This window comes from Rhipicephalus microplus, chromosome X, assembly GCF_043290135.1.
Source record: "Rhipicephalus microplus isolate Deutch F79 chromosome X, USDA_Rmic, whole genome shotgun sequence".
NCBI classification, from domain to species: domain Eukaryota; kingdom Metazoa; phylum Arthropoda; class Arachnida; order Ixodida; family Ixodidae; genus Rhipicephalus; species Rhipicephalus microplus.
In genome coordinates, this window is record NC_134710.1 from 62,009,586 (window position 1) to 62,024,474 (window position 14,889).

Genomic DNA, 14,889 nt, shown 5'->3' on the forward strand with positions numbered 1-14,889 from the left:
ATATCTGCACCAAGACGTGTGGTGAATATTAGTAAGCAATGGTAAGAATGCATTCAAAGTTCGTTCACTTCCAGAGGCTGCTCGCTATTTCGACACTCTGCCATGCTGAAACGTGACCGTGCCCCTTGAATGATGCCGTCAACTGAGCACGTATACTGATTAACGGTCTATCCTGCGTCTCATCGTATGTGTAGTGATTATCAATCAATGATTCCCATTTTTCGCTCCGTATAAAACTCGGTATTGTGGTATAGCTTTATTTTTTGCGTATTTTGTTTTTGTATACGAGACTGCTTGTGTTATCGCGTGAATTTCGCGTCGTTAAGGCCAGTACGCCACGCAGTGTGAAGACGGTGGACTAAACGCGTTGTTTGAGAATCATCGGTGTTGATGCAATGGTGCTATTACGTTGGCAGTGTGCAACGCCAGCCGAGCGTGCTGAGTTGACGGACGTAGCCAATCGAAAGGCGGGGACTTTGTGAGAAGGACGCCCCGGAAATGCACGCTCAACGCCATCTTCGTGTCGACTCCACTGAAGCGCGTTACCGCCACGCTGCTAAGGTAAGTTTAAAGTGTTCAAAACAGATGCAAGCGCCGTCGCTTTCCGTAGAGCCGCGACTCGTTGAACGGTGCTCCCCGAGTCGAAGGCATGTATACGTACGCGCAGTTCCATCGAGAGAGGTCTCGTACCAGCCGCTCTCAGGCCGTCTTCTTTGCGGCACATGGCCCCGAGAACGGTCGTGCTTGTTTCGCGTGCAAACATCGTCCGAAGAAGCCCTGAAGGGGAAGCGGAGTCAAAAACTAAATCGAGCAGGGGCGAGGGAGAGGACGCTTACAGGGGGGTGGGGGGGAGTCATTCCCTTTCGAGCGAGACGACAGAATCTATACGTGTCACCGACGCTGGCTTCTTTTTCCGTCGCCCTCCCTCCTTAACGCCCGCTTGCCCGAGGCGGCCCGACAAGCAGCAGGCTTCGTCGGACTTCTATTGTCTTCGGCCGTGTCTAGCTGCCAGTGAAAAGCGTTGCTGCGTGCGTAATTGCTGGGCCTGTGTAATTGCCAGCGGCCGTTAACGACGGGGCATCGACTGGCAGCAGCACTTCCGGGAGGACACGGAGGCCGCCGTCGAAAGGCGCTTGGTCCAGCGTGCCGCTCCTCGCCGAGGAAGGCGGGCCGTCGTCGCCGTGCAAAATCAATGCTTCCAATGCCCGCTTTCTTTGCCGCGGGCCTGCGAGAAAGAATTACAGCCGAGAGAGCTGTTAGTGGCCGCTCTGGGCGCTCGAGCACCCGGCGATAACTACGTGGCGGCCACCTTCACGGCGTCGTAAACGCGCTCGTACGAGAAAGATAGCGGTAAGACGCCTGCTTTTCAAAGCGCATCCGTATTACCTCCGGTACAGCGCTCCCGACACGACCTCGGCGAAATTTTACGCTAATGAAACGACCCTGTAACAACTAACCCACAAGGACAGAAGGAAAGAAAGATTGCTGCGCAGAACCATGGTATGCCACGCTTTTTTTTATTTTTTACTATTAGTTAACATTGTATAAGTAAAGAAATCGTGTTTGACCCTCCTCCATAATGCCAATGGCCCGGACGCGACTATGAAATAAATAAATAAAATAAATGGCTTGCTTCAGCGGGGATCCTTCGACATGCACACACGTGGGACGCCGCAAGAAAAGCTAGGCCACCACCTCGTTGTAACGCCAAGGGTGCAATTACTGGAAGACACGAGGGGCACATGACCCATTGAGCTGTCGTCGTCTTGGTGTAACGTTCAGGGTAAAAGCACACGAATCTACTTTGGTCCTTCGGGAAAAAATACAATGCCTGTGAACAAGAACACGACGCAGTAGAGAGAATTTTATTATCAAAGTAATAAAATGCAGCTTCCTGGCTGCCAAAGCTCGTTAGCAGGAAGAAACTTGGCAACATACCGAATACTAATAGTTAAAACGATAGAAGCTAGGCTGAACAACAAAAAAAATGTGGGCAGTATCAAAGCAGCCAAGGGGAAACTGCCAGAAGGACCTTGATTCCCACACTAAAAGAAAAAGCAGGGTAATGATTTTAGCCATCTTAATCGCATATTGAAAGCGGCAGACGACTTTATTCTGGACTATACAGTTCGCAATTAAGTCTCATGAGTATGTACCGATGAGTTTAGAAATTGATGCATGTACGAGACGTGTTCCATGGACAAGTGACTAGAGAGTTAGTATAACAGTATATTTGTTCAATGGTGACGATGATTGTCGGGAAGAAAGAAAATGTATACCTGTACGACATCACTATGTTGGGAAGTTGACTGCAAAGTCGACGTCTATTCCTTACTTTTTTTTTTTTACAAATAAGGCACCATGGTTGCTATTCAAGTTGCAGAATATCGAGAGTGTGAAGTTGCTCAACCTAACAGATACTCAGCACATAGTATACAATTTGAAGAGCACCATGACACTCCTATTTGGTGTCTCGAAAATAGATTCACGTCTCTTTACATGAAGTTCGGAAGTCTAGCGAGAAAGAAAGAAGTGGGAACTTCATGGCTCATTTTGGACAGCTGCTTGAATCCCGGCCACGGCGGGCGCCTTTTTGATGCAGACGAAAATGTCCGAGGTCTGTGTATTAGATTCAGGTGCACGTTAAAGAGCCCTTCACTATGGCGTCTCTCATAATCATATGATGGTTTTGGGGAGTTAAACTCTATCAGTTAGCAAACAATTATTGCTCAGCTGCCTGCTCGTTATAAGGTCATGTGCTGCGTGACGCCAGTAGGTAGAAAACGAGTTTTTCACAATCGCCGTCATGGCTAGTAGCGGCGCTAACTCACTCCCTGGTTTGAACGCTCATATAAAGTCCATGAAATGGCCCCATTGATGATCGTTTATGTATACAGAGTATCGGACGCGTTGTTCTAATGCCCCAGGTTCGGCACCTACCAGCGCTAAGGTAACTTTTCATATACTTTTCTTTCTTCACTTTTTCATTATATACGGTTACCAATAGTATAACTTCACAAAGTTTTGTTTCTATGGCATCATTGTCTGTTAGTTTTCATAAATATTGATGTATAGCAAGTGGCACATGCGTCATGTCGATGGATTATCGCGTAAAGACGTGACATGCTGCAAGTAATTTATAAACTAGATTATGTACCGTGAAATAACTTTATATTTGTCAAAGAACGCAAGCAGTAGGTAAATACAGTGGATCTGGGAAGTGCATTTGGTGACTTGCATCTATTGCGCGTATTACGCGCCTCCGCGTTCGTCGCTTTCATGTGTACTTCTGCTTTTCGGCAGAGTAATGTTCAGCGCCCTTCAATGCCGCATGACCGAATCACACCTCCTGCACTTACCCGGCTTCCTCGTGCGTGCAGCTATAGCATCGCCGAATGTGACCCACAGACATCACTTCTAATAATAGCAACAGGCGAGCACATGGCCGGAAGGGCCATCCGCTGATTACCAGGTTACGGACGGGCGCGCACTGCAAACACCGCAGGCGCCCGTCTTCGGGTCGTGTCCGCAATGCGTAAGACATGATTCAGTTTCCGCGTGAGCTGGCTCGGTCCCAATGCGTGGGCGGACAATGCGGTGACGCAGCTAAACGCGCGTTGGTCTTTAGCTGTCTGCGCTCGATGATAATTCACGTCCAAATCACAATTTGGGCGTCAAAGTGTGGCACCCTCAGATAGATTACACAGCAGTAGCTTGCATGCGCCAGTGGAGCAGACAGTACGAGCTCCCATCTTTACATTCTCACAGAGTTCATAACGTACTTACTTACATATGTGCGTACACATTTGGCGTTATGTTTGCTGCTTTCCCTTCAAGTTATCGCGATTATTTGCGTCAATTTTGCATCTTTCTGCATGTGCAAAGCCTGCCGTCTGCTATCGTGGTAGACCTCCAGTAAGCAAGAGCCATCATTTGGAAGCGAGAACAAGCGTGCTTGGCGATGGTTACGTTTCGAACATCAGCAGAGGCCGCAGCACGTCGTTATTGTTGCCTCAACCAGCCTACAACGATGACACCCTGCAGCCCTGCATGTCTGCGCGGGTGCATAGAGGCGCCTTATCGGTGGGGGGAATTCGCGTTGCACGAGAGTAGTCACGTACGGGTCTGCATCGTAACAGCACTTTTCTGTATGCCCGTCTTTCACCACATCTTTTCCATGATGTTTACCATTTACCCAGAACAGCGCAGCGATAAATGTCAGCAACAGTTGTCATATTTCTCGCTTTCATGTATACTGCATCATCTGTCACTTCGCTCACAAACAAGAGCTCGAATCATGTTAGTCTTTACATTCTTTTCGCACTTCGTCATCGCTCCGCACCGAGCCACGTCAATATATGCTCACACATCCGGGCGCCGAATGCTAAGAGTCGTTTACAATCGGAGAGAACACGGCACGTGTGTCCTGTTTTGTCAACGTGCTTGCAGCCATTTCCGTTCGTCGTGCTGTATAACACAGCTGACTTGGGTCGACAACCAAGGGCAAAAGAAATAAAGCACATATATAAATTACTGGCATAATAATAATGTCTCATGTTTTATGTCCCAAGACCACTGATGAGAGACGCTGTAATGGAGGGCGACGGGAATTTCAGCCATCTGGTCTTCTTTAACGTGCGCTGAGCCACTGACACCGCACAGGCCTCTATATCATCTCACCTGTATTCAAAATGCGACCGCCCAGCCGGAATCGAACCTGCGACTTTCGGATCAGCAGCCGAGCACCTTGACCACTGCTCCACCGCGGCGGAAGAATTACAGGCATCGATTTGTCCTATTGCCTATAGCGATTTGTAAAGCTTGATAACGACTTGTATATAGGTGTATGTGTGTGTGTGTGTGTGTGTGTGTGTGTGTGTGTGTGTGTGTGTGTGTGTGTGTGTGTGTGTGTGTGTGTGTGTGTGTGTGTGTGAGAGTGAGAGAGAGAGAGAGTCTCCGGTATAAAGTGAGTTAATTTCACAATGAGCTGTTGAGGAGAAAGTTGTAGGTGTTCTTCATTAATAACTACAACCGAGAGTTGCATAATTGAAAGTTTCGCTGCTTTACGGGCCGCGGGACGGGGGACTTCGAGAAAGCTTATTTCCACGTCTCCGTTTCGCTAAAAAATCGATGCTATACAAATGAATGTTACCGCAGGCAGGGTTTCTATGTCTGTATTATGGGTGCGTTTGCGTTGAAGCCAGGCTCGTGTTATTTTGCTTAAAGGGCGTGAAATTTCATCCGCATATGGTGGACAAACACTAAAACATCAACCGAGAACATAAAAGTGGCGAGACGAACCAAAGCGAAACTGAACGTACTTTGCGTTTCGAGGGCAAATTACTGAAAAATCGGGGAGTTCGCCATTCGAGTCAAGATTTCGCTGTCGTACCGTGCCATGCATAACGTCGTCCAGCGAGCGGAGATTTCAACCCTTTGCCTGGCGTCCGCGAGAACACACTGCAGTTTTTGTGGGGGTGCTGCTTCGCGGATGGCGACAACGCCGACGACCGCTGTGAGCTGATCTGATTTTAAAGCGAGGCTGGAAGGGTGTAGCAGTAGATGCCCCCCTCCCCCCTGCTTTTCGCGTGCTCTCGACCCCGATCGCAGGAAGCAGCCTAATCGGCACCCGAGTCACGCTAAACAGTGACGAATATCGATGGTGCCACGAGCGAGGAAGAAACGGCTGAGCTGAGCACAAAGGAACGTTGGAGCCGGCACGCGGCTTCAGAAAACTCCGATCAATCAATCAATAATTTTGTCACGGGAGAGTAATGGCTGGAGCGGAGGAAAATAATCTGCGCGAGACAGGGCTGCTCCGCTATATATATATATATATATATATATATATATATATATATATATATATATACAGAAAGCAATGTATACACACGTATTTGCGGGTGCGTATGTGAGAGAGAGAAAGGGTAAACGTTTTCGCGTCAGCGACCTTGAAAAATAAGCTTACCTACGAAACAAAACAAAAAATATTTGCCTGGCGAGACGGAGACGAAGCAGAATGGCGTGTTGCGTGCGTTGACGTGAGCGAAAGCTATAGCTTGTGCGGTAGGGCTTCGTTTGTTTTGGAGATGAAAGAAATAATGGCGAGCGTGGTTTCGTCTTCAATTACTTCAAAAGGCTTGAACAGAATGTAGACGTCAGTCAAGCGGGCGCTCGTCGTTTTGAGAGGCAGTTAACAACAACGTGCTTTTCTCTTCATTTATTTTTCCTTAGAACCACTCGCCGTGACCCACTCGCCAAACTGCGTATAACGGCGCTTTCTTTTCGACATGAGGGAGTAACTGTTCTTTTTTTTTCTCGTAAAATAAGCCAAATACAGCTCACCCAACTTTCTAAAGCAAATGATTGTTCGATGCAAACCTGTCGATCAACTGCATTTAGTGTATGTTGTCGCGCCACATGCGTGCAGTTATACGAGCAGTGCACGAACAGAGGTTCAAAGTGAGCTCAACCAAGCGAAGACAGAAACCAGAAATTCTGTTTGTATTGTACGCGATGAACCCCGATTCACGAATAGATTTGGCGTTTTTTTTTTTGCTTGTGAAACAGTGCGACAAAGAAAACAATGTTCAAAGTTTCATTTTTAAATTTCGCATCAAAGTTTCCTTGCACTTAAATCGGCTTGTTGTCGCGGATTTCAAAGTATTTTATAGAATACGTAAAAATACTCCGAAATCGTGATACAATAGGCACATCGGGTCTACAAAAGATCTTCAAAGTTTTAATCAATTACGAATTACGTAGACCATAATAGATACCGTCAATATATGACGTGATGGCGACTAGAGGGGAGAGCTCTTTAATGACCCCTTTTAATGGGATCCGCCCACGTGCTTTGCAAACTCGTTCGCGGGTTTATTCACTTATTGAACTTCAGCTCAGTTAGAAACTATTTAAAGGAATGTCTCATGGGCGCAAGGTGCCGTTATCGCTTCTTGCTGCGATGGGCAGAAGAACTTTGGGACTATTCATGCAGTGCATCTACACCATGCGTAACCTGACAACCTCTTCTAGCGTCTGTTCTAACGCGCAAACTGCGCTTCCCTTCCCCACTCTCATGAAAGAGCGGAACTTCGTCGAAACCGCCTCCCTACTTCGCTTTTTTGCATACGTCTTAGTGGAGCGAAGCATTCTACCTAAGTGCGCGCATACAGAGCACGTCGGGAAACGAAGTCTTCCGCTCTGGTAACCTGCTCTGGCAACTTATGCAAAACTCGTTTTTGTGATGCCTGTAGAGTGTTTCGTTTCGAAAGGCCGCGTGCTGACCCTTTATTTTATTTTTTCCCCCTCGTTTATTCCTTCGGCGCTGACCGAATTTGCTGATATCTATCTTTTCGCGGGCGCGTTTCGTGTTTGAGCAGCAAACGCGCGCGCGCACTTTTCGAGTATGCCCCCGGCGGTACACTGATTTCCCATGACTCCGTTGAGCAACACATGTAGCAGTCCTCTGAGGATCTGTCGCCTTCCCAAGAAGGGTGCGTTCGAGCGGCCCCCCTCTTCAAGATAGGATCGCGAGCAGCCGCGCGCATATGCGCGCCACACTAGATGGTCTAGTCGAGGCAACACCCCGCGCAATGTGGCCATAAAGAACAGCGAACGAAGCCAGCTCTCCGCGTTGCAAAACGAAACACAACAGATGGGAAGACCGGGTGCCCGTCCGAAGGGAGGATGCGAGGGCAACCAGAGAGCAACAGCGGCCTTTTCTACGGCGGCGCGGCGCACAATATCTGACGACACTCCTCCCTCAGAAGCCCTTTATGCAGGTGGGCCTCGTCTTGTTGCCCGTCCCCCTCCCGCCTCTTCGTCAGGGGAGCACCGCCACCATCGCGCAGGAATGCGGAACTCCGCGATCAGACTCGATCGACTTTGAACCTCGATGTTGTTCTCACAATTTTACATTTTGTCTGCCGCGCTCCGCTTCTTTCTTTCTCGATGACTCCCGTTGGGCAATGGTATTTCTTTTCACGACTGTAATAACATTCCAATGTTCCACCGATTATAAGAAAACGCGAGAGTCCAGGGCTCGCAAAAGAATTACAAGCCAGAAATAATGGGGCTTCCCTGCCAATGCGACACTCTGTCGTGGGCCGGCTGTTGTCACGGAAAGAGCATTTGAAAAGGTACCGAAAAGCGTCTGTCGCGTTTTACGAGCGCGCGCGACACATCTCGCTGAGAAAGAGTGCTGAAAGCACCTGGACACAAGGGAAAACATGCTGTCGACGGTATCATCACGCTCTCGACCTTTTGTTCCCGCTTCTTACATGCGACAACTCGTTGGTTTATTTTGCTCACAGGCACGCGAAACTACAGCACAAGGAAGAGTTCCACTAAACATATGTGATTTGGATCACTGAAGTTCACTTTGCATCTTGTGTTGCCGAAAAAAAAAGGACGGGAATGATCTGCTGGTTACAGTAAAACAGATAGCTGGGCGAGTTGGTATGTATTCTTATAACTTTTTAGCGCGCACAAAATAGAGAACAAGGGAGAGACAGACGAGCGCTCGTCTCTTTTGTTATGTATTTTGTGCGCGCTAAAAAAGTTACAATATGAATCTGCTGGTTGTTTATTCAAGGTGCCTGACCACGCGGTACGCGCAACTTCACTGGGTCCGAAACGGTGGATCAGTGCTTAGGGTTCTCTGCTGCTGACCCTAAAAAGCCCTGAGTTCTATCCCGGCGCAGCGGTATCATTTCGGTGGAAGCGAAATGGTAGAGGCCTGCGTACTGTGCGATGGCAGTGCACATTACAGAACACCAGCTGGTCAAAATTTATGGAGCCCTCCTTGCTGTCCTCCGTATTATACCGTGATTTTGGAGTGTAAGGCCCCACATATAAGAACTTTACTTGGGAGGGGTGGGAGATTCCCACTATAGCCTAACCCTTTTATATGCGTGCGTGCGATTGTATGTGCGCATGTAATAAGCATGCATACAGACTGAAGTTTTCTAGGGGACGTGCTGGGGGGGGGGGGGGTTAAATTCACAACACCACCTCGGGTTTCGCATATAATGTCCGATGAACGTTCTTGTGCCTGTTTTCGAAGAGAGCGGACACATGTTTTTTTTTTTATTTGTCAAAAGCAACGTTATGATGGCAGTGTGGCGGTAACTGGAATAGAAGTCGGTCCACACAGGTCATACATACCGTGCTCCCAAAGTTCACGGTCGACAGCGAAAGAGCGAGGCCGTGAAAACGAGAGCCACATTTTCTTCTCTTTTTTTTTCTCTCTCTCTCTTTGGTTTGCTCCCCCTCGTGTCGCGGTGCAAAGTACGCAGCGCATACGAACAGCCGCCGCAGGTGGGAAGCTGGCCCGGCAGCCTGTCGTTGCTCGACTCTGTCGGCGGGACGCGCAACGCCGACGCGGCGGTGGCACCGGTTCCCTCTCCCTGCGCGTCCCACAGTTGCCCGACGCCCGACCGCTTTTTTTTCCTGCTGACGCAAGACGCAGCCAGTCTCATAGCACGCCTCTCCGTCTAAGCTCGTCGTCCGTCGAGCAACGCCATTCCACGCAGCGCATCAACGGCCGATAGTTTCCTCGGCGACGGGATAAAAAAACCGCAGCGATAAGCCCTCTCGAGGGGGCCCCCCACACCTGACAACCACAAGGCCGGGGCTCCCTCTCCACTAGAGCGCCACCACGCCAGCGGCGGCAGCAGCCAGGTAAGCGGCTGTCCGGGTCTTGTTTACGGCTACCACTGGCACGGCGTGCGATCGCCAAGCTCGTAGCCGCGGCTTTCGCCGCGATGTATTGCCGCTGTTTACGCCCGATGCGTGCCCGTGCGCGACGGAGTGAACCAGCAGTCGTGACTTGGAACCGGCGGTCGCCACCACCCGTGGCGGAACCAGCTGAGGCCAGGTGAGGCCCGTCGGAAATGCGCGTGCACTACATGCTACGCCGCTGTCCGGAGCGAAGCCACGGCGCCTTATCTGAGAGCGTGCGCTGCTCCACGGAGGACCACCGCCCGTGCGAAGGGCATGTTTGAGAGGTTGCGTCCTGTTGCGGTCGGCTCGCGTTACCGCAGCGTGATGTTCCCGGGCTATTCGCAGTGCCGATGCGCGCTCCTCAACAGCTGGCCACTTGGTCGGTGGGAGGCACGGGGTACCCACTGCACGTATTTCACTGTGAAGTGTACGAGTCGTTTTTCCGGTTTCCAGTCGGCGAGCCCGACCGAGTCGTGTGAAATTCCACTCGCGTGTTTGCGCGCCATCGGGATACTCGTGTCTCCTTCGTTGTCGACCGTGAACACGGTCTGCTGACATCGCGCAATGGTCATGGTTTCCTAGTCTGCAGTCTTTACGAACCGTAAGTAGGAATGAATTCATCGACATGCGGCCATGAACTACAGTCTCAGGTTCGCCAGTGCTTAGTCTACCATGTCGTCGTAATTCACAGTTAACTGGTGCTTGCTGGTACGAGGAGAAGCGCTGGGATTGCATCAATGCCGGCGTGCCCGCTTGCATTGATTTCACGCAGCGCTTGTCCTCGTTACTTCCGTCGAAGCCATCTGTTTCCTTACGTGACTAAACTATGTAGTTGTTGACTACTGTAGTTGATGTGTTGTGCTAGGTTAAATTCCTTGCGGTGGAAATCCGGATTGCGCGAAATGTGGCTCGTCAACTGGGTCTCGCAAGCGTAAAAACTTCCAGTGACCAACAGTGGCTCTTGTCGCGTCAGTATATCTGATGAACATGTACTGTCCATACCAATATGAAAAAGAACAGCCTATGTGTGCTTGGAAGCAAACACTTGCAAACGGCAATGTCATAATCTCACCCACTGCTATTTTTTTTTTCGTTCCTGTTGATGAAATCAGTACCTGGAACGTTTGCTCATTGTAAGAACGCAGAATAGCCAAGGTTGAATGCAAATTCTGTGGTCAATTTTATATTGGTATTGAGGGTAAAATGCCTACACTTCTGAGAAACACTCTTACCACTCGTTGACAACACCCACCGGTTGGTAATATCGGTCCTTTGTAGAGACCAAGTGTTTTTGTGAAGTACGGTCCGTCATCTTAGACCAGATGCGTAACGTAATGCACGAAACAAGCGGTTGTCACATAGACGATTCAAGTGCCCCACGAGCTCTTTTATCAGCACATGTCTTCTTCGTAAGGCTCTCTGGTGTGCATAGCGACCTTCTTTTATTAAATCTTGGTATTCACATGCACTACTGAACGCGCTACAATTACGATCACCAGCCATTGCATCCGCACCGAGCATGAACACACCAGGCGTTAGGGAGTGCGTAGGCAAGAAGCGTGGTTTAGTTGCGTTTCAAAGTTGGCGCTGTTGCAACGAGGCAGCTAAACATGCGTGTCGCATCACAGCCGTGGCCTTACTGTTCCAGCTTTAAGAATGGCGGTCGTTACACGCCCCGAGTAGCAGTTGGCAAAGACGAAACACCGTGAAACGGTGACGCGAATGACCAAGTTTCATTAATGTAGCAGGCAAGACTGTGCATGTAACGCAACTCTTCGACTAATTAAACTCGTCTCTCGAAATTCCTCGACGGAGTGCCTTTTTTCCCCCCTTGGTAGGCACGTGCGGCATCCACGATCTTCGAGCGGCGCCTGCAGTTGTAGGCGGTATGCCTCGCTCTAGTAAGCAGCCTAAACACATCTGTACGTACCAGCTGCGCAAAGCCAGGCGGAGACCGTAATCGTCTAATTTAAGGTTTCACGGCAGAGAGGAGCGTCGGGGATGGGATATATACTCAGTTCAAGGCCACTCTAGGAGACTGTAATGGCCCCTGCCAGGAGTCGCGCCAGCTGTGTTCACTCACCTGCCCACTTGAACGCCTATTATTTGGCGGCTGTTTATATAAAGCCATCAATGGTGATTACAGGTGGCGCTCGTGAGGCGTATAAAATTGGCTAGGCTGTAAGAAACAACTTGAACTTGTACATAAGGCTGTTGTGGGTCGTGGCCGAAATCACTCCGCTGTGCTAATGGAAGAATAATGCCTGTTTGAGCACGTTCGTTTTAGTGGTTGTGATGCTCCGATTATGTGGGCCACCGTCTCCTTTGCATATCGCGAACCGTTTAAGGGTGGGCAACATTTACACAAGATGCGTAGCAGTATCGTTACGGTATGCTTACGTCACAATGTGCTTGGAACAAGATACAAGTTCCTCTTTCGTAACGCTCAGTCGGCGGTCCAGTAGATGGTCTTTCACAGTAGAAATTTCCTTTGCCGATGGGAACTTATCGCGACAGCTCTTATATGGACACTCCACATGAATTTCGACTCATGTCAAACAGTGCGAAATGAGACGAAGAATGGAGAGACATAGGAGAATAAAGTATGTTTATTTTTTTTGTTCGAATAAACAGATCCGCTAGGGAATGCGCGTGATTTCAGATTAACGCTTAAACCTTGAATTTAAGCACAATAATTGTAATTTCTTTCCGCGCGAAATCTTAACAAAGCCCTGGCACAGTTTACATACAGACTTCATCCGTCTTATTTTTCATTGGCTTGACTGCAGTAATCAGGTTTTTTCTATGTGCCCCCCTTTTCTTAACACTTTAGCTCGCTTGGCGCTATTTAAAAACGTAGTACTTCAATTAACTTGCTCTTGTGTCGTAATGCTAACTTTTCTTTACCACAATTTCTTTTAAAAATTTCATGCGTTCACTTTTCTGGAACATAGAACCGCCCAGTTCGATTGGCGTCCTCGTGCAGGCGCTACTGCTTCACGCATCAAGACAACTCCATCGTGTTGCGTACCTATTTGAACACAAGGGTCGGACCTTCGTGCGTGCGCCATTTGTTTGACACCTCATGGTTTTGCCTATATATATATATATATATATTGTAACGGTAGGATGAGAACGACGAAGAAGACAAAGAGGAGGACGATGTTGTCAGATCTGTGAGCCAACTGGGCGCCATCTTGTCCACCACCGAGTTTATTCCTCGTTTTATAAAGTAAAGTTATTCTCCCGTAACATCATTGGTGGGAGGTGCGGGGTACTCACTTCACGCAAAACGGAGCTTCGTAGCGGGCGCCTAGTGGTCTCCCCCATGGCGACTGCAGTCAACAATGCCGACCCTTCCCCGTCTACCGTGCCTTCTCCAACTACGTCCGTGCTTTCTCCAACTGGACCGTCAACCCTCATCTTGGAGCCCCCGAGAGATCCAGGTACCTTTTCTGGCACTGGTGGCATTGACGTAGAAGCCTGGCTGAAGTCATACGAACGAGTGGGTGTACGTATGCGATGGGATCCAACGCTCATGCTGGCCAACGTGATTTTTTATCTCAGAGGTACCGCAAAGGTCTGGTACGAGACGCACGAGGAAGAACTGACTAGCTGGGAGTTATGCAAGCAAAAGCTCCGGGAGCTATTTGGCAGGCCTGTGGGAAGTCAACGCGCCGCCCAAAACGAGCTCGCACGTCGAGTTCAGACGTGCACCGAATCATACCTCACGTACATTCAGGACGTGCTCGCTTTGTGCCGCAAGGTAGACTCGCAGATGTCCGAAGCCGATAAGGTTGGCCATATTATTAAGGGCATAGCAGATGACGCCTTTCACCTTCTTGTGTTCAAGAATTCATCTACGGTCCACGACATTATTTCTGAATGCCGGCGCTTTGAAGAAGCGAAGAGCCGCCGTGTTCTCCACCAGTTTGCCCGGCTTCCAAACACGGCTGCAACGTCCACATGCGAAGACCCTCGCCTGCCTTCTACGGAAAGTCCCGGTGACGTTGTCCGTATTGTCCGTCGGGAAATAGAAGCCGCAGCTCCACTCGTGTCAGCTTCCCCCAACTCCGAAAGCTATCACGCCACCGTCTCTCTCATACAGACCGTCGTGAGGCAAGAACTGGCCAACGCCGTCTTAAACGTCTGCTCCATTCATCGTCCAGACTACGCCACACCAAATCCACCCGTGACTGTCCCGCCCAACCGACGTTTTTCTGCCAGCCCACATTATCGCGACCCGGCGGTATGGCGCACCCCAGACGACCGGCCGATATGCTTCAATTGCGGTCGTATAGGCCACATTTCGCGTCACTGCCGTGCTTGGTCCAGCTCTGCTCCGTGGCCTCACCCTCCGCCCCATCGCCCACCTGTCTGGAATTCACGCTCATCACCGAAAACAGAGCCGCTAACGCCTGAGAATTCCTCGCGCCCCCGATCCAGCCGCTCCCCTTCGCCACAACGCCGTTTCTCCCGCTCGCCCCCATCTCGCCGATCGCCGTCCCCAAGCTCGTTCCGGCGTTCACCTCCGGAAAACTGACGGGAGCAGCTCTTGGAGGTGATGCTGCAATACCGACCCGATCCCAAAATCCTCTACTGACCTTGCCCGCACATCAGAACCTTATCAATGTTGACGTCGACGGTGTACCTACTACAGCCCTCATTGACACTGGCGCACACGTGTCTATCATGAACGCTGACCTTAGAGCACGGCTGAAGAAAGTCCTTACTCCTGGCCCAACTCCTGTGGTCCGAACGGCCGATGGTGGAAAAGTCGCCGTAATTGGTGTGTGCTCAGCTCGCGTCAGCGTCGCCGGACACCACACATCAGTTCTGTTTTATGTTTTAGAACACTGCCCTAATGACATAATTTTGGGCCAAGACTTTTTGTCTGAACATTCGGCCTTGATAGACTGCTCTGCCGGTATAGTGCAACTCGCTCTACCTAATGTTGTTGATCCTCCAAGTTGCCCTCCAAGTCGGCTTTGTTCTACAGAACACCTGCGTCTCCCTCAACGAACAGTAGCTTACATAGGCGTCTCCCCTGTTCCACCTGTCCCAGACGGTGTTTATATTGTGTCCCCCAATGTTGACGTCCTGCTTTCGCACAACGTTGCGTTTCCTCACACCGTCATCACTATTACGGCCAATGCATCCTGC

The 14,889-nt window shown here is 49.8% G+C and overlaps 1 protein-coding gene across 6 annotated transcripts in view; it reads left to right on the forward strand.

Moving 5' to 3' along the window:
• Positions 1 to 303: 303 nt before the first annotated feature.
• LOC119176101 (uncharacterized) overlaps positions 304 to 14,889 on the forward strand; it is a 59,953-nt gene continuing 45,367 nt past the window's right edge. The window contains exon 1 of one of the 6 annotated variants that reach the window (XM_037427237.2): positions 304 to 561. The gene's annotated coding sequence lies outside the window, so the exon portion shown is untranslated. The other 5 variants (XM_075876946.1, XM_037427239.2, XM_037427235.2 and 2 more) reach the window with 5 other exon arrangements.